This window comes from Vicugna pacos, chromosome 17 (genome assembly GCF_048564905.1).
Source record: "Vicugna pacos chromosome 17, VicPac4, whole genome shotgun sequence".
Classification (NCBI taxonomy): Eukaryota; Metazoa; Chordata; class Mammalia; order Artiodactyla; family Camelidae; genus Vicugna; species Vicugna pacos.
The window spans coordinates 21767310-21793814 of record NC_133003.1 but is presented as its reverse complement, the minus strand read 5'-3'; the positions used below and the strand labels follow the sequence as shown (position 1 = coordinate 21793814).

General features: G+C 47.3%; 1 protein-coding gene across 12 annotated transcripts in view; it reads right to left on the bottom strand.

Moving 5' to 3' along the window:
* DAG1 (dystroglycan 1) overlaps positions 1-18552 on the bottom strand; it is a 50213-nt gene extending 31661 nt beyond the window's left edge. For 2 of the 12 annotated variants that reach the window (XM_072941268.1, XM_072941266.1), the window contains exons 1-2: positions 18230-18552; positions 13174-13230 (exon numbers count right to left, since the gene is read on the bottom strand). The gene's annotated coding sequence lies outside the window, so the exon portion shown is untranslated. The remainder of the gene's footprint in view (positions 1-13173; positions 13231-18229) is intronic. The other 10 variants (XM_072941269.1, XM_072941267.1, XM_072941275.1 and 7 more) reach the window with 5 other exon arrangements.
* Between the last annotated feature and the right edge of the window lie 7953 nt (positions 18553-26505).

Genomic DNA, 26505 nt, shown 5'->3' with positions numbered 1-26505 from the left:
ACAGGATATTTACATAGCATCCTCCCATAAATTACTTATTAATTGCAAAAGGAAAAAAGTCAACTTTACAGAGGAAAAAACTGTCGGCTACCTCTTCAACCAGTACTGGTTATGATGACAAGCCAGCATGTTGTGCCTGCTCACATGGGGCTATCAAAGATGCGATTGGGATAACTGAGGAAATGTGAATGAGGAATGTAGATATTATACCAGTGTTAAGTTTCCTCATGTTGACAGATGTACTGTGGTTGTGTAAAAGAATGTTCTTTTTCTTAGGAAATACACAATTAGGTATTTAGGAGTAAAGAGGCATGATGTTTGCCAATTACTCAGATGGTTCGGGGGAAAAAAATATATAAAGAGAAAAGAGAGAATGACAAAGCAAACAAGGCAAAATGTAAATAAATGGTGACTCAGTAGTATTGAGGAGTACTATTCTTGCAATTTTTCTCTAATTCTGAAGGTATATCAGATTTTTAAGTTACAAAAATATATGCTATGTGAAATGGAAAGAAAACAAGTGTTAATAAAAAGGAGTGTGGGCCATGGTCTGTTTCCCCTCTCAGGACTTCAGTTCTTCTTTGGAAAAGCAGAGATAATTCACCCACAGTCGCGACGTAAAGTCAGCTGAAGAGCTCAGTAAACTGTGACAGCCTAAGTAACCCCAACCCTACCACTTACCTCACACCCTAGCACTTTTTGTCCACTAGCATTCCAGATTCTAGGCACCAAGGCCCCTGACTGCATGATTCAAAACAAAGCCCACCAGGCCCCCAAGCCCTCCAAGTTTATATGGGGAAAAGAAGGTATCTTAAAAGCATCTCCCTCTAGAAACACTACAAACATAAAATATACACAAAAAAGAACTTGTTTATTTGTTTCAAAAGTGACTTGGATTATAATGGAAGAAAATGTCACACTGGGGCCTGAAATTACTACACTGGGCTATGTTTGCTCAAGCCTAAAAATAGTTTCATCTTTCCTTCCCAGGAGCCTTCCCTTCTGGAGGAAAAAAACCCTGACCAAACCATCACCAAGTTCAGAGGTCCCAGAGCTAAACACAAGATCTGGACAGGCTGAAATCAGCGTTTCCCAGTATCAGATTCCCACTAATAATTCCCAGGCACAATTCAGAAGATACACAAGAAGCCTCAAAATGATGCCGTCAACTGTCTGGTCCTTTGGACCTAATGTAATAAAAGTAATTTACATGGAGGTAAAATAAATTCCAACAATACACTGTGTGGGGGAGGCGTAAGTGAAAAGAAGGTTTTCTTCCCAGGCCCTCAGGTAGGCAAGCTGGTGTCTTCAGTAGCTCTCCACAAATGACACATTTAGTATACCTCTAAACACATAAACAAGTACATCTTTTATTCTATTCTTAAAACTCAAATGGAATCATATGCTTCATAATTGTTACTTTTTAAAATTTACTAGAACCAAAAAATGTCAGCCCCAGTGGGTGGCTCCACCTTCTCATTCCCCCTGCTGCTGATGGCACATCCATGTGTAAGCATCCTGCATGGTGTCCTCCCAAGGGTGCTCTCTCCCTCTCAGACTTGCACTCTTCTGGTAGGAAATTTGAGGATAAAATCCTAGATGTGGAATTGCTGGGTCAAAGGTTATAAAGGTTATAGAGGTAGAATTGATAGATACTGGCAAAATGCCTTTCAGTTTACATTCCCACCTAAAGATATGAGTGATATTCCCCTTAACTTTCACTAAAATTTAGTTACTGTCAAACTCCTTCATTAATAACAAGATGGAAGAGGAAGGAGGGTGGGACAGGTTGAAACAGTATGAGACAGCTGTATGTCCCTCTCATATTGTTGGATTAATGGACAGAGTGGGCAGTAAGTATCATAAATTCAAGCTGGGAGTAGTGGTACTTCATAGTTAGCCAGCATGAAAATATGGGAGGGTGAGCATCCAGATGACTAATGAATCAAAACATGGCACTATGTTTTTCTACTCAAACTTGACTACCTCAGAGGAAAATTGCTATGGAAAATTTATGGGCTAGTTACTCCAAATAATAAGGTATCTGTGGTGCTCTTTGCTCCTATTGTGGACCAGCCCTCTGGACCCGGGCACCTCCTGGGCCTACCCTAGAAGAGCTCTGGTTCAGGGCAGTGGGAACACGAGTACAAATGTTGAGCACTAGGAGGACGGGAGAGGGAAGTTAGAGAGTATTTAGGGGCTCTCAAGTCTAATCTGCATACTGTAGTTTCAGTGTTCTGAAAAACATTAACCTTTTCTAAACCATACTGTCAAGTCTGAGTTTGAGGCCTATTTTTCTTCAACTGAGGGGCAAGGCCTGGGAGGAATGCTGGAGCCCAGCCATCCTGGAGGTCATACCCTCCAGACTCTTAGGACACTGGGGAAAGAATCATATGACGCAGGCCAGCGCAGCCATCTGGGACAGGCAGTTGTGTGCCTGAGCACCCCCAGTCCACTTTCATCTTTCTCTTTGATCAGCCTAACTTGTTCATGAACAAGTAGCCCAATAGGAAGTCGTGCCCACGACAGTAACTGTCATTCCGTAGTCCTAAGATGACACTCCCAAATTTGTACCATACTGGTTCCTGGTTCAAAGGAAAAACAGGTGACATATGCAACTCCACCTAGATAAGGAGGAACAGGAACAGGGAACCACTTACCACCATGAGGCTCATGATACAAACCCCCAGAGAGAAACACCAGGACCAGAGAGAAAGGGCATGAAGCCATTCAGCAGCTGTTGTGGTTACGTTAATATTCTAAAGACATACACTAAAGGATGGATGGATGAAATGACAGGATGTCTGAGATTTGCTTCAAGATAATGGGGGGGAGGGGACAATAGCTGGGCGTGTGATTGGGGCAAGACTGGCCAGTTACTGATGGATGTTGGGACTGCTGATAGGTACATGAGATTCATTGTATTATTCTGTCTTTGAGTGTATTTGAAATTCTCTATGATAAAAAGTTCAAAAATAAACTACAACAGAGGCATATAAACAAAATTCCTTGTAATTAAGATATCAAGTATATCCAGTATTTCACTCTTAGGTGTATACCCAGAAGCCATGGACAAGAATGGTTTATAACAGTATCATTCATGATAGTCAAAAGTTAGAAACAACCCAAATGTCCACCAACAAAAGCAGTAAATTATGGTATATTCATATGTGAAATACTAAACAACAACAAAAGAACAAACTGTTGTATAGAACCAGGAAGATGTCAGAGGCTTAACATTCAGCAAGAAAAGACAGGCACATGAGAGTACACACGTACTCTACCACTCCACTTACATGAAGGTCAAGAGCAGTAAAACTAAGCTCAAGGACAGAGATCAGAAGAGTGGTTACCTTTGGGGAGATAATGATTAGATAAAGGCAAATAGGACCTTCTGGAAATTTTCTATACCTTGATCTGTGTGATGTATACATCTGTAAAACTGTTGAGTTGTACATTTATGATTTATGCATTTTGCTACATGTAAATTATACTTCAGTTTTTTAAACAGTAACATCAAAAAATCAAACACTACTGGTTAGCAGGAGATTTAGTGAAACAACTTCATCTATAAAAGAATAGATTTTTCAAAGCCTAAAGGATGAAGTAACTCAGCTCTGGCCTGGGATCATTTTGGTGGGGTCTGCTATCTGACTGCCCTGAGGTGAAACTAGGACTCCCTCTAAGGACGTTCACTCCTAGCTGATCACAAACACCAAAGAACACCAGAGCAGCCAACACCAGAAAACACAGCTTTACCTTCTGCTTTGCCACCTAAGCAACTAACTGTGGCTGTGGTTTTGACCTCACCAAATTCTGAGTAATTCAACTTTTAAGTGTAGTGGTACAGATCTCTCATACAGGAGATTCAGCACTTTCCTCACCGCCGTGCCTGCTGCTGACACCCACTCCTTCTTCGGGCAGCTCCTGAGCAATGCCCAGCAGCCCCTCCAGCCCTTCCACCAGCACAGCCCACGCCTCCCTGACTCTGGAATTCCTTACATTCTACTCCCTAAAGAACAACACTCAGAAAACTTAGATTCCAAACAAGACAACAAAACTGGTCTATCTCCTTAGGCCTAAGCAACCTTGATAGACAAACAGGATGCAAAAAATCTGAATTTACATGGCTTAAAAATCATTTAAGTATAAAAGAATCTGAAAAAGTATATATATATAAAACTGAATCTCTTTGCTATACACCTGAAACTAACACATTGTAAATTAACTATACTTCAATAAAAATTTTAAAGAATTATTTAAGTATAAAAATGAATGAAATTTTAAATGTGTGAAATAACAGCACAACAAAAACTCCACAGGCACATGGTAAGTGTCACAGCAGTGGGGAAAGGCCAGATAAATCCTGGTACATCACACAACACCTCTTCTCAGGGGCATTCTCACTTGAACGGCAGTGGGCTTGGTATATACAAAGATATAGGCCAATCATGAGCACAGCCCTTTTCTTCCAGGCAGTGGTTCTGTCTATGAGGTGAGCACTTAGTTGCCCTCACACCAGGCACAGACTTGCACTGCCCATCAAATTCTGGGGTAAGCTGGAGTGGGGCCTCCAGACAGGAAAGCCAGGACTAGCTGACAAGTTCCTGGGCCTCAAGCCTGAGCCTACTTTCACACAACAGTTACTCTTGGCCCTCCACATGCCCACATCTTCAGCCACCAACCAGCAGGGCAGCAGCTGGCAGCTGGCAGCTGACATACCTCCCCATTCAGAAAGGGAAGTTTCTGTACCTAGAACTTGAGACCGGCAGGTGAGGTCATGACCACAGCCCACAAAGCTTTCTACTATCCTCCACCCAACCCACCCGGGCCTGATGGCGCAGGTATAGGGACAAACTAGATTCTGGCTGCTGTCCAAGCTCTACCCATTTCTCCATTTTCTTACCACTGGGGCCGAGTGCCCTACCTAGAGAAGCAGGAAAATCCTCTAAAATAACTTTCAAACACAGAGAAAATTTGTAAAACACAATACTCATAAGACACAGTTTGAACCGACCATTTAAGTCATCAGGAGCAACACCTACACTTTACAGGTGGGTAAACCAAGGCTTCCACAGTCCCCAGACAGTGAGCAATTAAGCAGGATGAGAATTCCTCTCGTAAATCTCTAACAATATTTTCCCCATCAGAACACTCTATCAACAAAGGAGAAAGGAAGAGAGGAAAACTGAAGAGGGGGCAAGATAAAGAACAGACAATGAAAGGCAGAGCAGCTGAGTATTGGCGGGAGAAGGGAAATTTGAAGGAAGAAGGGAGGGCCTGAGAGGCAGACAGCACTTTAAACTCATCTAAGTGAATCAGGCCAAAGGACACATCCAGGCTTTTCCTCTTGCAACATCTGTCACATCCGTGCTGGGGAAACTGGTTTGACAAGGATCAAGGATCACAGAGCCACTGAGAGCCTGAGCTGAGCCTGGCCTCTCCTCAGACCCCATCATCCTGCCACAGAAGTGGTGCTCTGGGTACTCGCTTTAAGCAAAGTATGGAACATGAGGAAAGCAGCACTCCGGAGGAAAGACCCAAACCATCCTAGCCTTGCCAAAAGGACCAAACTTGAGGCTGATCAAGCCATTGGATAAGGCTGCCAATTCACAGGAAACACAGAGAAGAGAATGCTGAATTGCACCCTGCGACACAATCTGCTAAATCTGGACTGTGGGAGATTCTACAGGTCTAAGGACCCAGGTTCTTCAGCAGATAATTGCAAGAAAAGAGGACAAAGGGGAGAAAATGTAGATTAAAAGATATGCCAATTATCAAAAATGGACAAAATTAAACTCAGTGTTTAAGGATACATATTTTGGAGATAAAACTATAAAGAAACATAAGGAAGGGGAGGGTATAGCTCAGGGGTAGAGCATGTGCTTAGCATGCATGAGGTCCTGGGTTCAATTCCCAGCACTTTCATTAGAAAACAAACCAACCAACCAACCTAATTACCAGCTCCCCCACAAAAAAAATTTTTTTAAATAATAATAAATGTAAGGAAATGGATACAAAAAGACAGAAAGCGGTCACCTTGGGAAGGAAGGAACAAAAAGGGCTGGGGCAGGGTTGGGGCCCATGGAAAGGCCTCTGGGGGCCAACAAATCTCTATTTGTTGACCTTATAATTCACTAAGCTACACTTTTTTGGGAGGGGTCTTGTTTCCTCTATTTTTGTTTTATTTTACACTAATAAAGTTTTTTTAAAGTTAAGTAAGATGAAATAAACATAAAATAAGCCCTGAAAGAGCTTAAGGACTTTGCAAAGCAGTGTATGCAGAAAAAAAACCTCACCAGGAAGGGCAAACAGAGAGGGTGGCCCCACAGGCAACTAGGTGGGGACCTCTCTCTAATTCAGGGGTTCAGCACTAGGAAGAACCACTGGCTGCTCACCCAGAGCCCACAGCTGCATGGCTCCTTCATCCCTCTCACCTGGTTCCCATGGATGAAGGTTTTTTGTTTCTTTTTAAACCGGGTACCCTCAAATTCTGACACGCTCAGTCATTACTCCCTACCCTGCAGATTTTCCTTACTCCTGTAGCCCTAAATGGTTTTAACCTGCTCCCTGGCAAAGCACACCAGCACTAATCTTTCAGACTCCAAACATTCCTCAACTCTGGGCTAGTCCAACCTCACAGCCTCCATTTCTGTTCAGAAGCTGACTCTGTCTAGGTCACCGTAAGTCCCATCATCTCAGGTTTGGGTGAAGTCTATATCCACCTCCCAACCCCATCTCCTCCAGCTGCCTTGGTGATTAACAGAGCAAATACAGCAAAGTTCCTCCACACATTGAGTTATCTTCTTCCTCCCTACCCTTTCAAGGCTAACATTCCCTAATAACCCTTCTATCTCCTGCAGATTCCTTAGTTATTCCCCAAAGCCCCCTGACACACACACACCCTCATCCAAATCATCACCAAACCCAAAGGCCTCCCCGAAGTTCACTTTGACCACTTCCTGAAACTCCAACTCAAAGGCCTCGCCTGAACTGTCTAAGGAACAACATCAGGGTCAGGAAATAGCTCAACAGGTCACAGACACATCAGTGTGTACCCAAATGTCAGCTTGGCTTCGAAAATAATCTAGAACTGCGTACCAAGCTCTCTAAGGTCTTGTCCCTGATCTCTCACATCACCTTCTGAATGGGCCTAGCCCCCCATCCCCCCTTATGATGAATCAGAGGCACACTGACTGAAGTCACCCGCAGCTTCTCCAAACCACAATTTTTTCTAAAAAACACCAACTGAGAGGAAATAATCATCACAACTCCTCCCTCTTTTTTCTGGTCAGGGCAGGAGTAGGGCCCATAACTCTCTCATCCATCACCAGATCCCCTCCCCAGGCCCAGCACAGTGCCCAGGACATGACAGTGACTCAAAAACCACCTGTTGAATGAATGAACAAATAACTGAAAACCCTGCCAACAGGGCCTGCCTAAGGGATGCCACATGACAGTTCCCTCCATAGTTCATGGGCTAGCCAGTCTTGTAAAGCTGCTTAACAGTCAATATTTAATCTTAAACACGTCCTAGATCAAACTCCTTTTTTCTTTAACTTTTTCCAATTATAAACATAAATTCATTAGGTAAGCTAAAACAGGTGAAGAAACGGACCTGACAAAGTACACACTTTAAAATATATATACAAAATACAAACAATCTTAATCCAGTCACCCATAACCTCTTACGAACGTAATATTTCTGTGCTTCAGACAACCAACATGGGTAGACTAGCTAAGGAACATGGACATCACTACGTACACCACTAGGCACCCTGCTTTCTCCACCCCAGATCCAAATCTGAAATAAAACTACCCAGGCCAGTAATCCCCCGACAATGACAAGAAGTCTGTAGTGCCTACAGTAGAAATGGACTTACTTCCACACTGGTGTTTCTTCTGTTGTACTGAGAATCAGCTCTGGCACAGCGGCCTCCTCTGGACTGTTCTGCTGCATCGCCCCAGGACTACTCCCTGATCTGTCGGCTCTGCTTCCCCTCTACCTTATTAGAGGATTTAGAGTGAGCATTTAGAGATTTTCAGCTCCCCTCTGGTGGTATTATGTCATTTTCTTATCTGATAGCAGCCAATAGCTCTATCCTCACTTGCCTCTAACATAAAGGTCAGAGACCAAATCCTCTACTATCTTGAAATCACGTGGAGCCTTCTCCACTGGGAACCCACAGGCAGCTTTCCCTCAACACAGAATCATGAAACATGGTGCCTTCATCACCTGGAGGTGGGAGCCCCACTTTTGTCTTTAGGATAATTATCCTCTGCTCAGAAATTGGACACTGGTACCTGTACCCTTATTCTCCTCACATCCTATAGTTTTATATTGTAAGTTACCCAGTAAGGAAATCATATAGTCACATAGAGAAAAAGTAAGTATATGTGTAGTTCTTTAAAAACCAGGGGATTTCTACACTAGGCATGCATTGCTGCTGGTAACTCAAACAGAAATAAACATTATACAAAAAAAGGAAATGAAGCACTTCCAGTCACTCAACTCACATGGCAACCTTGCCGGTCCATCCTCCTTCCACTGCACCGTGAGGTTCTAGAAAACAAACCTGGGCACAACAAAGACTCTCCAAAGAAACTCCTTAAAAATCTAAACAATGTTGTCTAGTTAACAGAGTCCTTGGTCTACAAACTATTTTTGTCCTTTACTCACATCGACGGGGCCAGTGCCCCCAAGGACCACCTGTCCCAGTGAGACATCACAGCACTCAATGCTCCACAGGTGAGCAAGGAGTTAAGCTAGAGATACTTTCTGGGAAGTACCAGTGGGCTCATGCCTAGATTTTTTTTTATAAGATACTACTTGATATATACAAAATAATTTATTATGCATTTAATTATAAAACACAATAAAGAAAAACCCTAAACTCACCACTTAACCTAAGAAATATGTCCAGCCTTTATTAAATATCAGATTCTCAGTTTACATCAGAAAAAGGACAAGTATAACAATACAAGTAGCAATTATGATAATATGTGTAACTGAATCACTATGCTGTACACCAGAAATTAACACTGTAAATCAACTATACTTCAATTTTTAAAAATTAAAAAATAAAATAAAATAAAAAACAACAAAAAACAGGTAGCAGTCATGGAGAGGTGTAGGGCACCTTACTAGGAAGCTTTTATTTTCTCATCAGCTTATGGAGAGGATATTCTATCCCAATTTTACTGAGACAGAGAGGTTAAAGGCCTTACTTAAGGTCACATTAGGATGGCAGGGTTCCAGGGGACTCAGTCTGGCAGGTTCCTTCCTCAGGCCCAAGTTTCTACTGCTGAGGGTACTCAGTGTTTTCATTGTCCAGTCTCATCACACTTGTGCCAAAAATCTTGCCTGTCCTGCCAAAAAGCAAGAACCTACAGTGGGTAGACCTCACCTCTTGTGACCAGGCACTACTTGAAAGAATAGTTTCTCTTTAGAAAACTCAATATCATTTTCTAATAAGTGCTGGCATTTGCAGTGTGATCTCAGCATGGCAAGTATGCTTTATTTCTTTATTTGATAAAAACAAAATGCCACTCCCAAGCCTAAAACAGAGAAAGAAAAGTATCACTCTGCTCAGGCAGAAGGATAAAATAGGCTAGAATTTTTTTTCCCCCTGTAATAAAGAAGGCAAAGGGAGGAAGGCAAACATCCAGGGCAGTGCCAGCGCCAAGACAGTTTCACTGAAGACAAGGAAATTGTACATACTAAAGCATCATGGAAAGAATGAAATTTCTTTTCACTAAGATCAAGAACAATTTCCAGGATCATTCCAAAGTCAACCAGCCTGGGTTTTTGGAAGGAGCAGGTTGCTCAGCAGCCCTCCATGCAATCATGCAGACCTTGTGTAGAAAAGCCCTTCGCCAGCTCCAGGAAGGCCTGACCAGGCCTTCTCCATCCCCCTACGACCAGAAGCTTGCTCACCTACCCTTCACAGAACCTGCTAAACAACAGATGATCACACATCTGGCTCCCTGTCTGAAGCCAACACCCTCGAAGGAGCAGCAGCCACTGGCCTCTATCCCCATCTCACTGAAACCATAACTACCTCATGCATTTTTTTCCAGGAACACATAGGCCTGGGGTCAGGAGAAGAACTGCCTGATGGGTAAGGCAGTTTGATACCAGGGGAGCGCTCCCATATCCAGAACAAACCTGTTTTTTTTTTAAAACCTGAGTCTCTCTGGCTTCCCCTACCTCATATTTTGGCATTTCACATCTTCAATGAGTTGATTAAAGCAAAAATATGTTCTTCCTCAGCTTTACTGAGATATAATTGAAGGCCAAAACAAATCTGAAATCCAGTTTCACTTACAAATAGATTAATCCCATGCTTCCCAGTGGATTCAGAACACGAGAAAGGCCTGGAGGTACTGCCCAGCCTTCTGTGACCAGGCACTCAGTCACCCTTGGGAGCAGCAGGCCTGCATCTCCAAATATGGCCTGAGATCTGCCGCAAGAGTGAGCTCAGGCCTGCAAAGGGGTCTAAAAGAATGTTTACCAAGACGTGACAAAATCAGAGGGCAGACCCAGGGGCAAACAAAGCACAAGCACCATCCCTCAGAACTCTCCTGAACAGCAGAGCAGCATGTGAGGAAATGACTGCACGCTAGGCTCCCGGCTCCTCAGCGCCCTGTAACCACAGTAGACTGAACAGAAAGGCCACAGCAGGCCTGCCACTGAAGCGGAGAGCTGTGCCTGTGGGCACAGCCACAAAGGGCCCCATTCTCCCTGGAAGCTCATGGCAGGAGGGGAAAAGGGAGGCCAGGACATTCCTTCACCCCCTCACATAAAGGGAAAGGGCACAGGCAGCTCAGGGCATCAGAGGCCTGCATAAGAAGAAAGCCTGAGCAACCATTTTCCTTTCCAGCTGCATAAATCAAAAAAGGACTCCTCCTAAAAAAAACAAAAAACCAGAAGGGAGACCTGAGATGCCACCTGATGAAGTCAGATGGATTAGATGGCCCGCATAGACATCCTCCCTGGTCAGCAGTGCTCAACCAAAAGAAGAAAAACCCTCAGGGCTTTGAGGGGACAGAGGCCCCCACAGGCCCCGTCAGCCCAGGGTCAGCTCTACAAGCAGAAGAATCAAGTTTTCCTGCTAAGGATTTCTTCCCAGTGCCAAGGAATCCAGTCACTTTTTAAATTACTTTTAAAACTGGAAAAAGCACATGTTCAGATTGGCAAAACAGTATTATAAGTCCATACTGTTGACCCTTCTGACAAAATATCATGATCTTTCCCAGGTAAGCAGAAGCAACAGCTGATAGCACAATCCAGAGAAGGAAAGAACAAGAAAGGAATTCTACTCTTATCTGTTTGTAACTTTAATGAATTCTATTTTTAGATCTTTAATAAAGAGCTTCTCTTCTAGTCTCCTCCTACCAAATTTCTCTATTCAGGCAATTCAATCTTTCCAACATTGCTCAAATGTCTAAAAATATGACACTATTCAGGCATGTTTAACCTAACAGGTAGAGCAAAGTTCTCTACATTTCTTCACTTTCTGTAAGACCCAGAATCCACCTCTGCTCAAGGGCTACTCATCAGGCTGGTCTCCGTTATTTTCAAAAAGTTTTAAATCCAGTAAGCGAGGCTCCCAGGGGTCAGGGCAGATCTGATGCAAAGACAACCTACCAGCCAAAGCAGGAGTATACACAGGACATTTACAACGAGATGTACCTTTTATGAAAGTATTTCATAGTACAGTAAGGCCCAGAAAAATGGATGGTGTCCCAGGTTCTGATTAATTTCCAAATAAAAAGAAAACACTGTTTTCAATTCCATCATTGACTTTATCATTTTTCTCGGCAAAAACTGTCTAGAGAATCAGCCCGGCCCCTGAAGAACAACTAAGCTAAATAAGAGAGGCATTTATGAAAACCAAGGCAGAACTGGCTCACTTCTGCCATACAAAGCCTTGGGAATCTTCTTAAGTAATCCCATATCAACCCCTGGAATGCCTAGGAGAAAGGTTCCCAGCATAGCGAGAGGTAAAACAAAGACAACCATAACATTTGTCAAACAAAGCATCTTCCAGTTCCACTAATCTGTTTCAATACACATATACCAACAATTAGAAAGAACTCTGTAAGAGGTGCTTCCCGTTTGTTGATTCCCATACTCCATAAACAAAAACTCAACATCTACAGAAATGAAGAGCAAATGCCAATTCAGAGGACCATGCTGGGCACTGGCCACTCTTTCCCTGAGATAACACATCCTTCCATGTGCTTCATTCGTTCCTGAGTTCCCCTCAACTGGCACGCTCCCCTATACTTAGGGTATCCAACGGCTGTGACTGCCTCGGGATGAATCTGTGGCTGCACACACCTGCAATGGGAGGAAATACCGAGTATGGGCCTCCATGTGACTATAAAAATTGCATACCCATGCAAGTCATACAAAAGGGACTAGGGAAAACATACACAGTGTTTAAAAATAAAAATCAATACAAAGAATGTCTATTTTTAAATGTTAAAGAAAAAACACAATCAATACAAATCTGCCTTACTTGATGTTACAGGTGTGCTCCTGCAAAACTGTAAGTCACATCTCACTTTCATCAAAAGTTTTATATTTTTATATTTTATATGGTGATAAGAAAAAGATTTTTTAAAAACTTTATGCAGAAAGATGTTAACTGCAACATAACCTATTATAACCAAAGTAAGATTAACAACCATCTAAGAACTGGGGATAGGTTAACCATCAGAAATGTTATACATATAGAACAATGATCATGCTATAATGCTAGGAGGGTAAAAACAGGACAATAAATTTATTCTCTAACCTAAACTCAGTAAAAGTGCTGCCCAAGGTCCAACTCTGGAGGACACCCAGGAATCAGGAAATAATGACTGCTCCTAGGGAGGGGAAGCAGGGACTTGGGCAACATTTCTTTCCCCTGTACAATCCTTTAGAACTTTATGAGTTTGTACCACGTGTTGGCATTTTCTAGTTAAAGAAAGAATAAAGTTGGGGAGACAAGGGATTTTTTCCTTTCTACTTTTATCTTCCACATTTCTTATTTTAAATATATGTATTATTTAATATAGCTCTTCCCCCACCATAGTGTTTTAAAATTCCGTTTTCATTTTGCCAAGTATGTGATTATCCATCATTTTGTTTTGCAGAAATCTCCCTTTCAAGTACCTTACCTCACCTTCTAGTGCAAGGCTGCTTTAAAAGTTTTATCTTCCTGGAGAGCAGAGGCCCTGCAGGAAAAGAAGGAACCAATGTTGGTGAATGCTCACAACTGAAATAGAATTACATACACCACAATGACCAACTCCAAAGGAAGTGGGAAATGCCACTCAGTCTCCTGCCAACCAGTCACACTTTATGTCAAAGGGTGGTAAAGAAAACAAAATGTTTTCTGTAGAGTCCATCCAGGACTGAAAATAATAAACACTTTCAAAGATATAAAATTAATTCCAGTGTCTAAAATTTAGACAGTAGTATTTTCAAAAACAATTAGCTCAAGAAGGTATAACTGAGAAACAAAACCTCAACGCTATTAAATGCACTCCATGATGTGTAGGATAAAGACACTCAGTCATAAAACTGATTTTTTATATTTATCTGATTATTCCCACTAGAATCCTGCTTTTAAAATATAAATATAAACTTAGTCAACATACTGCAAAAGTTTCATTCAGATTTACTTCGCTCCAACAGAACACAGAACAGCTTCACCAACTGAGACACCCTCAGTTTATGACCCTGTACCACTGCATCCCATCCATCTTTCCACCCAGGCCCCAGAGCAAGGCTAAGAAAATGCTTAGCTATCAAACCTAAGAAATAGGAAAATAGGAAACCCTATTCATTAAGGCTAAATTAAGCCCTCTGGCTGGTGTAATTTTGTAAACTACTCTAGAATCCTATTTATAGAAATTGCTATCTGAGCAGTTATTACTAATGATCAGAGTGAAAAGGGACGGTCAAAAGGCAAAGCAGGTTATGCAACTCATAGGAAGACTGCTTTAAATTAATACCCAAAGGCATGAGCACACAAACACCCACTGGGAAATGACAAGATTAATCACTCATATATTCAAAACCACCATCACCTTACTCCAGGACTGGAGAGTCAACACAGGTAGAGCAGAGAAAGATGGGGGCTTAACAAGCAACAGCACAATAAGCAAAGGCACAGAAACACTCTTTAACATGGAAGGAGAAAAATTACTCCAGAAAAGGAGAGAGAAATCCTTGACCGATACACAGGACACATTGAAGACCACATTATCTGAATTTATTCTCACTTTTAGTGCCTTTAAGATTCAATATTCTAGCCCCCATTTGGGTCCCTTCTGATATTCACACCAGCATGTCTTACTTCTTTGATACTCTGAAAGCCCCCAGCCTCCAAGCAGTCACACTCTACAGCGGCTCAAATCTAAACAACACACCCTGGAACCTGGATATTGAATCAAACCTCTCATTACTGACTTCTTACTACTGGCTAGAAAAAAACTCATGAGACCCCACTCTTACTCTTGCCCATCCACAAAATGGGTCTATCACCACTTGCCATTCCACTAGGCTAGTTATGTGCCTCTTATTAAGGCTATGACCAAAACCACTCAACTCAAAAAGGCAGGTACAGGTAAAGGGGCTCCAACTTCACACCATCACGGGCCACCTTTAGCTTGCCTTGCACATGTCAAATCTGTGAGACAATGGCAATTCTTTCAATGAATCCAGTCTAAAGCTGTATGACCCCTGCCATGATTCTGAGTCTCCAAAACATCAAGAATTTTAAAATTCACTGTTCCATTACCTACCAAGTGAATCAACAAGTCACGCTCTCTCTTTCATAAGTTTATCTTTGCCTATCTGCCACAGAGACTGAATGAAGCCTTCCCCACTTCCTGCAGTCTAGGGGCCCCTTTATTCCAAGTCCCTCAAGTCCCCACCAGTCCTCGGCTGACACTGCCTTACATCCTCATCTTTTCACTGTGACCTCCTGCCCCTTCCCTTCAAAGGCTGACCCCACTGGTATCAGCACCATTTAGGTCCCTAACATCTGCTGAACTGACTCATCTTGAACCTTCTTTCTCTCTCTCCACTCCTCTCCTGACCACTGTTCTTATTCAGGTCCACTGTCTCCCCACTGGACCACAGCAGGAACCAACCTGCCTCCAGTCCAGCCCAGCCTCCACATTCACACTGCAGGCTCACTTCTTAAAACCCAGAGCTGATCCCACCACAGCTGTGCTCAAAGACCTTCAAGGTTCCCTGTTCCTACATAACACCAAACTCATGCATGTGGCATTCTGACTCCAAATCAACCTTCCAGAACATACAGAAGAGGTGCCCAGTCTTTTCCTTCACACTCCTTTCCTCTGCTCACCTCTTTCTTCCACAGAATTGTGACCGTCTTGCCACACTCCTTCACCGACCAAACCACTAACCCTTCTTGAAAGTCTAGCTCGAATGCAGTTCTCCCCTAAAGTCTGCTCTCTCTAGCCTAGGACCCAAGTTCCTTGGCTTACTTCAGCATGATGCCCAGAGCAATAGTACAGGCTTCAAGAAGGTTGTGACAAACCCTAGGTTTCTGAAAATGGTCCTTCACAGCATGTTCCTGGAATTCCATGTGGGATCGCTGATCACCTCCCCATACTGTCCTGGCATTCTGCCCGCCACCAGATACCTGGGTTTGGTCTTTGCCAGAGAAGGACCCAACTAAGGCCACCAATATTGGTTTGATGCAACACAAACGCAAGTGGCTATGGGCAAATGTTCAATCTGGGTTCAAATCCTGATTCTGCCACATGGCAGTTGTGTGACCTTGAGAACATTCCTTCATCTGTGACTCAGCTTGCTAAGTCACTATAAAGGGTTCTCATAAGCATTAGCAATGGTGCATGTAGAGCAGAAAACACAGAAGGCCCTTGACTGTGGCTTATGTAGGCCCACTGCATCACTGACCCCCCAGCACAGGAAAGGCTGGAACAACTGTGAGGTAAAGGACTGAACATGCTCTCATCTGCCTCAACAAAGATGAACACACATCTACTCTCAGGGTTTAAAATACTAGTCCCGCCCAAGAAGAAACACAATGCCCCCAGTTCAAGTGAAAAGTAAAGTTGTTTAAGGTTTTTAACAATCAAATGCCATGCTTATCCTTTTATAAACAACAATTCCAGCCTAAGTGGTCCCAGGGTCCCTCCAAAACCCACCATTTTCAGTGTCTGAGCCATCAGCAAACTTGCAGGAAAGGTGGTTTAAATCCTTGGTCATGCTAAATCTTCTGGCCCACATATTCCTGAATGCAGTCTCCTCCCCCACCACAGCTTAGTAGCCCCTTCGCTCAAACTTTTTCAACCAGTCTCTGAGCTGGCTCCTCCTCCCTCATCTTTCATTCCGTTGGCTGACCTCACAGTCATCAGTCCGTTGGCTGACCTCACAGTCAACAGTCCGTATCCCATCCCCTCCCTGCCATTATCTGTGTGGCCACCAATAAGATCTCTTAAACATAGGTCTGGATGGTGCCACTCCACTAATGCAAAGCCTTCCCAGACTCCTACACCTTGAGTATGAAGTTTGAACTCCTAAGTAGAAGGAAGGCGTGGGGCTTCCACCTGTCAAGCTGGAGGACTCACAGGTGCTATTTTAGGCACTCATATACATGTGGTTCCCTGTGTCCAGAGCTTGCTGTCCCCCAGCTAACTTCTGCTGGCCCTGCAAAACTCAGCTCAGGAATTCCCTTTCTCCTCAGGCTCTCAAAGCACCATGTGAGCATACTTAGAGGGCAGACACTATTAATCATGGGCTCGCATCCCCTACTGTCCACCAAACTGAGTTCCTTAAAGGCAGAGCCAGCCTCTTTCGTGAGTCCCCTGGACCTACCACAGAATTTGGTAAGTAGTGAAGCCAAATATTTGTTAAATAAATAAATGCATTTTGCCGTATCAACTTTTAAGAACAGTGAAGACTTGCCCTCTGCCTCTTTCAACACAGGTACACAAGGTTTCATGTTCCAACCAAACGTTTCTTTCCTATACAGTACTGCTCGCTCAGACTTTCCATACAGTATCCCACAGGCCTTTAACAGGCTCACACTATGCATCCAACTCCCTCCTCAAATCTGATTTCTCCAAGAAATGGCTCCTTAGCCTCCTTTAAGCATGCAGGCCAGGAGCTCTTATTTCTTGGCTCAAAGGCAAACAAAGTTCAATTTCATATTCAAACTACGCCGCCAATGTCGAATTCTTTTTTTTAAAAAAGGACATTCTAAAATTAGGTCTCTGAACCCTAAGCACAGAACAACCTGATAAAGTTACTACATCCCATCTACACCAAACTCCAAAACACCTGGTAGCACATCCAACTCTTTATCTGGACTTCTGTCCTATAAACACCACCCTCCCTGCAGAGCCTGGCTTCCATGCCAGGAATCATGTCTACTCACTTATTTAGGGAAACAGCAGGCCAGGCTCTTAAGTTAGAACTCTAGGCTAAAACCGTGCTGTCCTAGACTGTAGCGCTCACCAAGACAAAACTTCATACTCACTATTAATACTAATTCCAAACTAATCTAAAAGTTTCTCAAGTCACAGAGATTTAAATATGCATTTTAAATTAGTAGTTGAGTTTGTATGAAATTAATTTGGAATTTACGGCATAAAGATTCTAAACCAAGAGAGCATTTTAGAGACGTTTTCTAAATAAAACCGTGGGTGAATATGGTTTTCTAAACACCAGGTGAAAAGGTAGTAGCCGGCTTCCAAAGAAGCCCAAGTGTGTATGTATGTGGAGAGGTGACCCCAAGGCTCTGAGCGGCTGAGGACCCAAAGGCTGCGGCGCCCTTCCTCGCCTCCTGCGGGGGCTCAATGCCCCATCCTCAGGCCGGCCAAAATGGGCCGCGCGACCCTCTTCGGAAGCCCGGGAGGCGGCCCGCAGGCCGCACATGCCCGCGGCAGACGCGCAGGCCCCGCGTTCCCGGGCTGAGGCCTGGCCCATCGCCGCGGCGCGCAGCCCCGGCCCGGACGCCAGATGCCCCCAGCCTTCGCCTAAACGGCCGAGAGCAAGGGGGCGGCTCTGCCCGGGCCGCGCCGCGCCTCACCCGCAAGGACGTCCGCGACCGTGTCCCCACCCGAGCCAAATAGCGAGCAGCAGCAGGTGTTCCCAGGGAGGCTCGGGCGGCGACGGTCATGGGGCCCTGGGCTGCCAGGCTCGGCGGCAGGGGACAGGCGGCGCACTCACCGAGCGCCTGCGGGCGGGCCGCGGCAGGTGCTCGCTCTTCCCGGCCGCTAGACGCCGCCGCTGCTCCCCGGGGACTCGGCGCGAAGCCGCCGCCGCTGCTGCTGCCGCCGAGCCCGAGGAGCGCGAGCGCCGCACCGCAGCCTCCGCGCGAGCACGTACCGGGCGATGAGCGGGCGCCGAGCGCGAGGGCGGGGCGCGCGGCCGGAGCCTAGCAACCCCCTGACACGCGAGTGCCGCAGCCAATCCCTCAGCCAGCTCCGCGCGGCGCCGACCGGCAGTCCTCGCGACGCCCGCTTCTGCCTGCGTCGGCCGCCCCGCAGCGCGCCGCACCCGCGCATAGGTCCCGCCCCCACCCGCGCCGCTTTGCTCATTGGTCCGCCACGCCCCCGCCCGAAAGGACACGCCCCATCCTGGAAATCCCGCCCCGCGGCCCGCCAGGTTCGTCCCCGGGACACGCCCCGGCCCATCCCGGTCGCTCTGAGCGCTTGGGACTGGAAGTGGGGGAGGGGCGCCCCGCCCAACCTCAGGCATTTGGGTCTTTGACAGGCATCCAACCAACCCGGGTGGTCAGGCTCGAGAACTCGCCCGGCCACAACTGGCCACCCATCGATTGCCTTCAGCCGTCCCGATTTCCCTCGAACACAAATCAGGAGGTATTTCTAAGCCAAAAAAAGATCAGGAAGCGTCCTCTAAATTGCGAAGGATCGTGGCCCTGTTGCCTGATTCTTATACTGATGAGGAAACTGAGGCAAAGACTGGACGGGCAGGCGGGCCTGTCGCCCAGCAGGCGGGGGCGTCCGGGAAGCGCCTCTGGCCTGACCCTCGTCCCCTCCTCCTGCCCTGAACACCCGGAATCTGAAGCCTCCTCAGGCGCCAGAAATAGCTCTGACCCGCTGGCGCTGGTCACTCACCCGAGGCCCGCATTCTTAAAGAGGGTGGGGGGAATAAAGAAGTAGGGGGTTACTGCGAAGGTCTGTCTCCCTTCAGAAAGGCTCTTGTCTTCCTAAAAGTGCTCTCATCACCCCAGGGCTTACCTAGACCCCCCCCCCAATCTCAAAGGCCCCAGATCTGACAGTTACTGGACCTGAACAGTTACTGGATGGGTCTGGGGATGGGACCCATGGTGGGCTCTGTTCCCCAAACCCTGTGCAGGATTTGTCCACTCTCTTCTGGGCCTGTGGCCAGGCTGGAATTCTAGGCCCGCGCTCTTGTCAGCGAGTACATTCTGAACACAGAACTGGCTGCCGCCAGGGGTTCCTCCCACAATCAAGACAGCTCTGGGTCTCCCCTGCTTTTTCCCCCTCTTCAGGAAGGACTGGGAGAAGAAAATTTCAGAGAGAGCAGAAAGGAATGCCCCAGCTCCCAAACGTTCACACCTGTTTGTGATTCTTTATATTTAAAAGCATAACGGGGGATGATATAGCTTAAGTGGTAGCGTACATGCTTAGCATGCGCGAGGTCCTGGGTTCAATCCCAGTACCTCCTCCATAAAGTGAATAAATACTTCACCCCTAAAATAAATACCCCCCTAAAAATTTTTTTTTTATTTTTTTAAAAACTTGGGTTCCAGATTTCGTTCACATAGACCAGAAAAAGAACTAAAAACCAGGAAAAGGGCCCAAATCATCCATTAATGTTAAAAGTAAAAAAAAAAAAAATTACAGGCCTCTCAAATCCAGCTCTAAAATTCTGCTGCTTTGAAAAGGCTAAGAATGCAGAAAATTATTTAGGTTTCTAAACAAAATATATTCTTTCATATACTCTTTCAGTTTATGGAGTCTACCACTACCCCCAAATAAACACCAGGCACTGCTTTGTAGCCCCAGGTTCTGCTGGGTAGTTTAATGTCTGACTATATAGTTATAAACATAAAATATATATATATTTTTTTTTTTCCAAAACAAAAGACAGCAGTGAGTACAGGCCTCATGAGGCACTTCCCTCCTACCATCTACACAGAAGCTGCTAGCTGTTCTTTAATCCTCACTGACCATCCATGGATGCTAGAGTAACTCCTCTTCTTCCTTTTTTAGCACTGGTCTTGTTACACAAGGCACCAAGCCTCAATCTGGCCTCCAAAGTCCCAGCACCCCATGCCCAAGCTCCCCAAGAACTCTGGCCATGGGAAGGTCCCTACCTCAACTAGCTGGTGCCAAAAGGTGAGACAGACCCTTCCTAGTCCTAGGAGAAGAGGAGCAGTGTTTGCCTGAAGCCCTTATAGCCAAATCCTTCCAGTCCCTGCCTCTCCCAGTTTGGGACTCAGTTGGAGATGCTGTGGTCCCAGACTGGCTGCAGTGCTCTCCCCCTGTCCCAGCCCTCCAGCCTTGGCATATCCACTCCCAGGTCCCCCAACCCCCTGTACCTTCAGGCTCTAGAAGGCAGGAGGCCTGGTTGGCCAGAATTGGACCAGCCCCCACTGGAGCCCAACCAACCCCCATGGAACCCACAGCAGAGTAAAGAGGGAGGTAGACAGTCTTCATGGGCCCCTAGGATGTGTAGGGGCTAAATCAAGGCTCTGCTACTCCCTGTAGTCCTGAGAGTTGAAGACTTTCCACTCTCATGAAACTCTACAGCCCACCCTTGGGCTAAGCACAAGGTCCCCAGTGACTCACCCTTGGGAGTTATTCTGGAACCCCTGTGGTGCCTAGGCCACCCTAGGTCAGGAGTGGTGCTCACAGCCAGTTGGAGAGCACAGCCAAGAGTGAGACCCAGAGCACACCCAAGAACAGCTGCCCGAAGGGCCCACATGGTATGAGCCCTGGGAGGACTGACTATTAGGAGACTGAGAATGAGGTTCTTCAGACATGACAGTCAGACCTCAATTCTCTTGGCCCTTTAGCCTCCAGTGCTTCCTTCATTTAGACCCCCAGCCAGAGGCTTCAGGAAGATTATCAGATTAAGTTTTTTCTTCCCCACAGAAGTATGAGTCCTTGAGGCCAGATGTGCACCTGCTTGTTCCCACCATTGCAACAGTCACCTGACAGCATGCACATAGTAGAGGCTCAATTTTTGTTTGGGAAGGAAGGAATCAGGGGACACTGCCTGCCTCACTTGTTGGTTGGCAATTATCCCCAAGGGCCCAAGCCCTGTGTAAGGCCCAAGACAGATGTCCCAATGCTTACTTGGGGCTGATATGATTTAAGCTATGGCCTTGGTTCTAGCTCAAATAAAATCCAGCAGACACCTACATAGACCAAACTTTCCTCTGGTCCTAGGGCCTTTTTATTCTGGCATGTTCCCCAAGGAACCAAGGGCCTAGGGCCAGTGCCCAGCCTGAGGGAGGGAGGCTCCTGCTGCTGACCCTTCCCAAGTCCCGATGGAGAGCAGCAGGGGTCAGTGCTGGCTGAGAGTAGAGGCTCCTGACCCAAATGCCAGGCCAGCAGTGGGCTGGCAAGCAGGGCCAGCCAAATCAGGGCAAGGGAGGAGTCCCTTTTGTCTGGATTTAACAGAAGGCAGATTGTCCAGCAGCTCTGGCAGAAAGAAAGGGCTGATAAGTTCATCCGGGAGAAACTGCCAGTAGGCGTGTTTGCTGGTCACGACCAGCCTTCCGACAAGTTAGTTCCCTCCCTTGCAGGGTATTCCACTCCAGCACTTCCAGCAGACCCCTTCAGACGTGTATGGCACAGGGCCTTCCTCTAGTTAGCCAGGCAGCAGCTTCTACACCTAGTTCTCCAGAACGTGCAGTCCTTTGGGAACAGGAACTCCACAGCAAGGGTGAGGGCTAGTTGAATAAATAAAAGTCCCTCTCCCCAGGTGGACACATATTTCTACTGCCCCCTCCCTCAGCCACATTCCACTCTCTTCTGGCTCTGGGATAAGACAGTCCCCCAAGGCCAACTTTGGGTGATTGTTCTCAAAACACTGAGCTTCTGGCCTTTAGCACTGGACTAAACACCAGATTAGGTCTGGTCTGACCAGGTAGCCAGTGGAAGCAAGCAAAATAAACAGTCTGTTTGTTAATTCTTTTCAGTCACTGACCAACTAGCCCCTAAACTTCTTGGAGAAACTACCCACACTCTTCTGGTTCAGCCAGATTAAAAGTCCCTTCTCTCACTCAGTCGTATGTCCATGTATGGCTCAGAGGTTGGCCAGAGGCTCCTTCAGGGGCAGAAAGACCTCTTCTCAGAGATGGCCTGAGATCTGGGCCCATCCCTCTCATCAGCCTGGGATCCTCTCAGTGGCCCCTTAGTCAGGTGACATTAACGAGCTACCCAGCAGCACTGCTGTCATGGCTGATGGGTAACCCATTGGAACACTGGAAAGTGTTGGACCTGAGTGGACTGACAGCCTTTGCTCTAGGCTGAGTGACAGAGACAGTCAGGGCCTCTGGGAGCTCCACCTGTGGTCTGGGAAATCCCCAGTAATTCTGGGAGGAATAAGAGGGATCCCTCCAGCCATCTTGTGAGGAGCTAATAAAGGATAAAGCGTGAAGGGAGGGTGGGTTAGCTCAGTGGTAGACTGAGTGCTTTGCAGGCATGAGGTCTTGAGTTCAATGCCCAGTACCTCCATTAAAAAAAAAAAAAGTGAATGTTAGTTTATCAGCCCCAAACCTCCCAGTAGATCCATGTCCACGTGAGGAATAAACCCCTGTGGGGACCCAGAGCTAAATTCACTGTGTGACCTTACATAAGCTAATTGCCCTCTCTGAGTCTCTCAGCCTTCCTCATCATCAAGGGACCTCATGTGATGTGTGGGCCTGCTCACTGTGGGACCTGCCTGCTCACTGAGAATGACAGATCACTGTATGTGACTGGGCCAGTTTGAAACATCCATCAATGGATTGTTAATCCACAGATATTTACTGAGTCTATTATACGCTGGAAACACAGCAAGGGATAAAAGGAATAAGCTCTGCTCTTGTGGAGCCCTAATTCTAGTGTAGCAAGATATATGGTAAATAAACAAATAAATAAAAATATAATAATTGGGCATGAGAGGGCTGGGAGGCACCAGGATCTGCTGTGCTGTACAGCTCTTCAGGGAAGTCCTCTCTCTAAAGACAGAGCCCACAGGAGATAAAGTAGGAAGTCCTGGAGGTTTCTGGGGAATGAGGGGAACCAGCCTAGGGAATGGCCACCACAGTCGGGGCAGAGGAGGGCGTGGCCAGGTCTGAGGAATCTTGGAGGTCACCATGGCCTGAGCAGTGAATGCAACAGTGAACAAGGGAAGATGAGTGACTGGTAGGTGGCAGGCACTGGAGCTGGATTTAAGCTGGCTCAGTTTTGCCAGAAGGACAGGATCCCAGGAACAAGGGATAGGGAAGCTGAAGGGTGGGAGCAAGGAGGAGGGGAGTGGGGATGGTGCCCTCAGGCCTCATGGAAGGAATGCAGTGGGGTGAGGAATGAGGGGGCAGCAGCTTGGCCTCAGCCCTGGAGCCCCTCCTTTCCCTGGGAGATGGGGAGAAAGGTGGGAGAGCAGGCAGGGGAGGGGGCAGACATAGGGGGCCTGCAGGGGAAGGGCACCAGGCACCATAGATGTCAAGTCAGAACAAGCATTTAGAGAGAAAATGTCTCACTTTCCCTGCCTCCACCTTCCACCGGAATGCAGAGGCGGCACCCCCCTCCCCACCACCAGCCCCAAAGGAGGAAGGACGAGGGGGGCAGGGAACATGCCTGTGGTGAGAGGAATGGCTGGGGCAGCTCCTGGTCTGTGCTGCAGGTAAGGGCTTTAGGAGAGACCCTGCAGAGCCCACCAGAGCGGGCCTGGCACCAGCTCCCTGAGGAAAGGAAGCCCTTGGGATGGGCCAAGGTGAAGTGGGGAGAGAGAGTAGAGAAGGAGGGGGAATATCCTGGTCCAAGACAGGTTCTAGGGTGCTCCTCCCACCTGACTCCCCTGGGCTGCTGTTAGACACAGGCTTGCTGGAAGCCCTTAGGAGAGATTGAGTGTCACCTGCAGGCACACGAGACCTCAGCCAGCTGTCCCATCCATCCCCCTCCTGCTCACTGCTCAGGGCTGGTAACCTTCAAAGGTCTCTCCCTGCAGCTGTCAGTTAGCCAGAGTGGATCAAAGTCCTGGCTGGAGTCACCCGTGAATGGGCAGAAGAGCTCTGTATTCATCAGATGAGTTCAGTAGGCTGAACCTGACAAGGGATGTCAGGGACCCCAGGGACCAGGAAGGCCTGGAACAGGAAGGACTGAGGTCCTAAGGACTCAGGACCAGCCCTGGCCCTGGAGGTAAGAGAGACCCCAGCTTGAAGCCAAGGTTCTGGATCTCTGTGTGTGGGCACGACTGGCTGCAAACATGGTCATGGCTGTTTGCAGAGGCACTGACATGTCCTAAGGGCCATACAAAGACCCATTCATGATTCGTGGAGAATTTTTACAGGAAAGTTGAAAAAAAACATTTTGTCTTTTCCTCCCCCATCCCATCTCTGTGCCCGCAAGCACATGTGGGAATGTGGCAGCTGGCATGACACCAAGGTGGGGACATCAGGGTAGAGGGAAGGCTGCTCCAGAAGAGGATAGCCTGAGCCTCAAAGCCAGGGCCCAGGAGCTGCTCCCCCAAGTTGGGGGCCTCAGGAAGGAAGCTGGCTTCGGCTGATCCCCTGCCCTCCCTCTGCCTGAAACCTCCCAGTGCTCACCCTGCTGGCTGGGACCCTTGGAAGCTGGTTCAGTGGCAGCGGTGCTGAGTTGGGCAAAGAAGTGGGAGCCCACAGGCCTCCTTACTGCACCTACAACCACTGGGACCAGCCTCACTCCCAGTAGGTTCCCTCAATTCCCCAGTTCACAGGAGGCAGGTCCTGGGGGTGTCCCAGGCCTACTTGCTCTTATAGTGGGCAGCCCAGGTTTGAGGCCCCAAGGGCTGGGTGCACACAGGCAGGGGCCCTGGCGCCTGCCTCTAACTGACTGGGACCTTGGGCAAACCCTTTTCCCTGTCTGACCCTATGGGCCAGAGCTTTCCAAAAGGCGCCGGGTTATTTACTTTCCTTCCCAGAAGGGCCAGGACACAGGTGCAGATAAGGAGCTGAGGAGTTGGGGAGAGGGAAAAAAAAACAAACCCAGGGAATAGTGTGGGGGGAGGGCTCTAGAAGGATCCTGAGAGAGGCAGTGCAGCCCAGGGGCATGGTCTTTGGGGGAACCACCGGAAGGGGGAGGACAGCACTTGCTCCCTGTCTAGCCCCCCATTCCTCATCCCAGCTTTTCCTTCCCAGAGGAATTCCGGTTGCCTGTGAAAGCACTGAAGCCAGGCTGGCCCCTTGGCAGCAGATGCTGCCCCTCCCCCGCTGCCCTCCCACCCCCACTGGCTCTCGACCTCCATTCCCACGGCCCAGCAGCCAGGGGGCTTCTTCACCTGCTGCTGTCCTGGTTCCCTCCCTCTTCCGGGCCAGCAGCTGTTCCCAGACAGCTGGATCAGAGGGGACACTGCCTCCTGCTGAACTGCCATGACCTCCTCCTCCCCTGCCCGATGGCCCTGCTGGCCCACCCACAGCCCTGCCTTTCAGATGTCCTTGACTTCAAATCTTGGAAACCCACCACAGCTGTGGGTTGTCTGCACTCTCACAAGGGGTAACAGCTGCTGCTGCTCCCAGCCTCCTCCAGGGCCAAGATCCCCTTCCCTCCTGTTAGCTGAGGGTGAAGTGCCAGCCCTTACCCTGTACATCCTCCTTGTTTTATTGGGCTTTGGTCTTCTGAGCCCCTAAAACCGCTGCAGCCTGCAGGGAGGAGAGGCCATGCAGCCCTGTCCTCTGCTGACCCAGTATTGGTGCAGCAGCAGCCAAAGCTAACTTTCAAACCCAAATCTACCTGTGACCCCGCCCTGCTCAGTGTTCTGCTTGACCTCCCACTGCCACTGTCTGGGAACAAGGACTCCTCATTCACCCTGACCTGCCCAGCTTAGTTACCTGCCCTCTACTCTACCCCCTGCCCCCCAACATTCCATCCTTCACTCCTCTCAATACCTACCCACACATCTTGACCCTAGTTTTGTTTGTTTGTTTGTTTGTTTGTTTGTTTTGCATAAACCCTCAGCTACGTGGAACCTCTTTAAGTTCCTACACAGGCACCTGCCAGCTCACCTCAAGCTTTTCAAGCCTTCCCACATGGGACACTTCTGCCCACAGCATTCTTTTCCCACTTGGCCGACTTCATTCCTGCTCATTCCTTGTTCAATTTCTGGCCTGGCACTGTGTCCCTGCTCTGGATCTTTGTTTAGTATTATGTCTTATTTAGAGTTTATGCCTAGGACAGATTGGAGGATCTGTGTCTGGCTATTCCTCCATCCTGGGAACCTCTAGCACCTGAGACAGAGCCTGGCACTTAGGTACCCAATAAAATGGA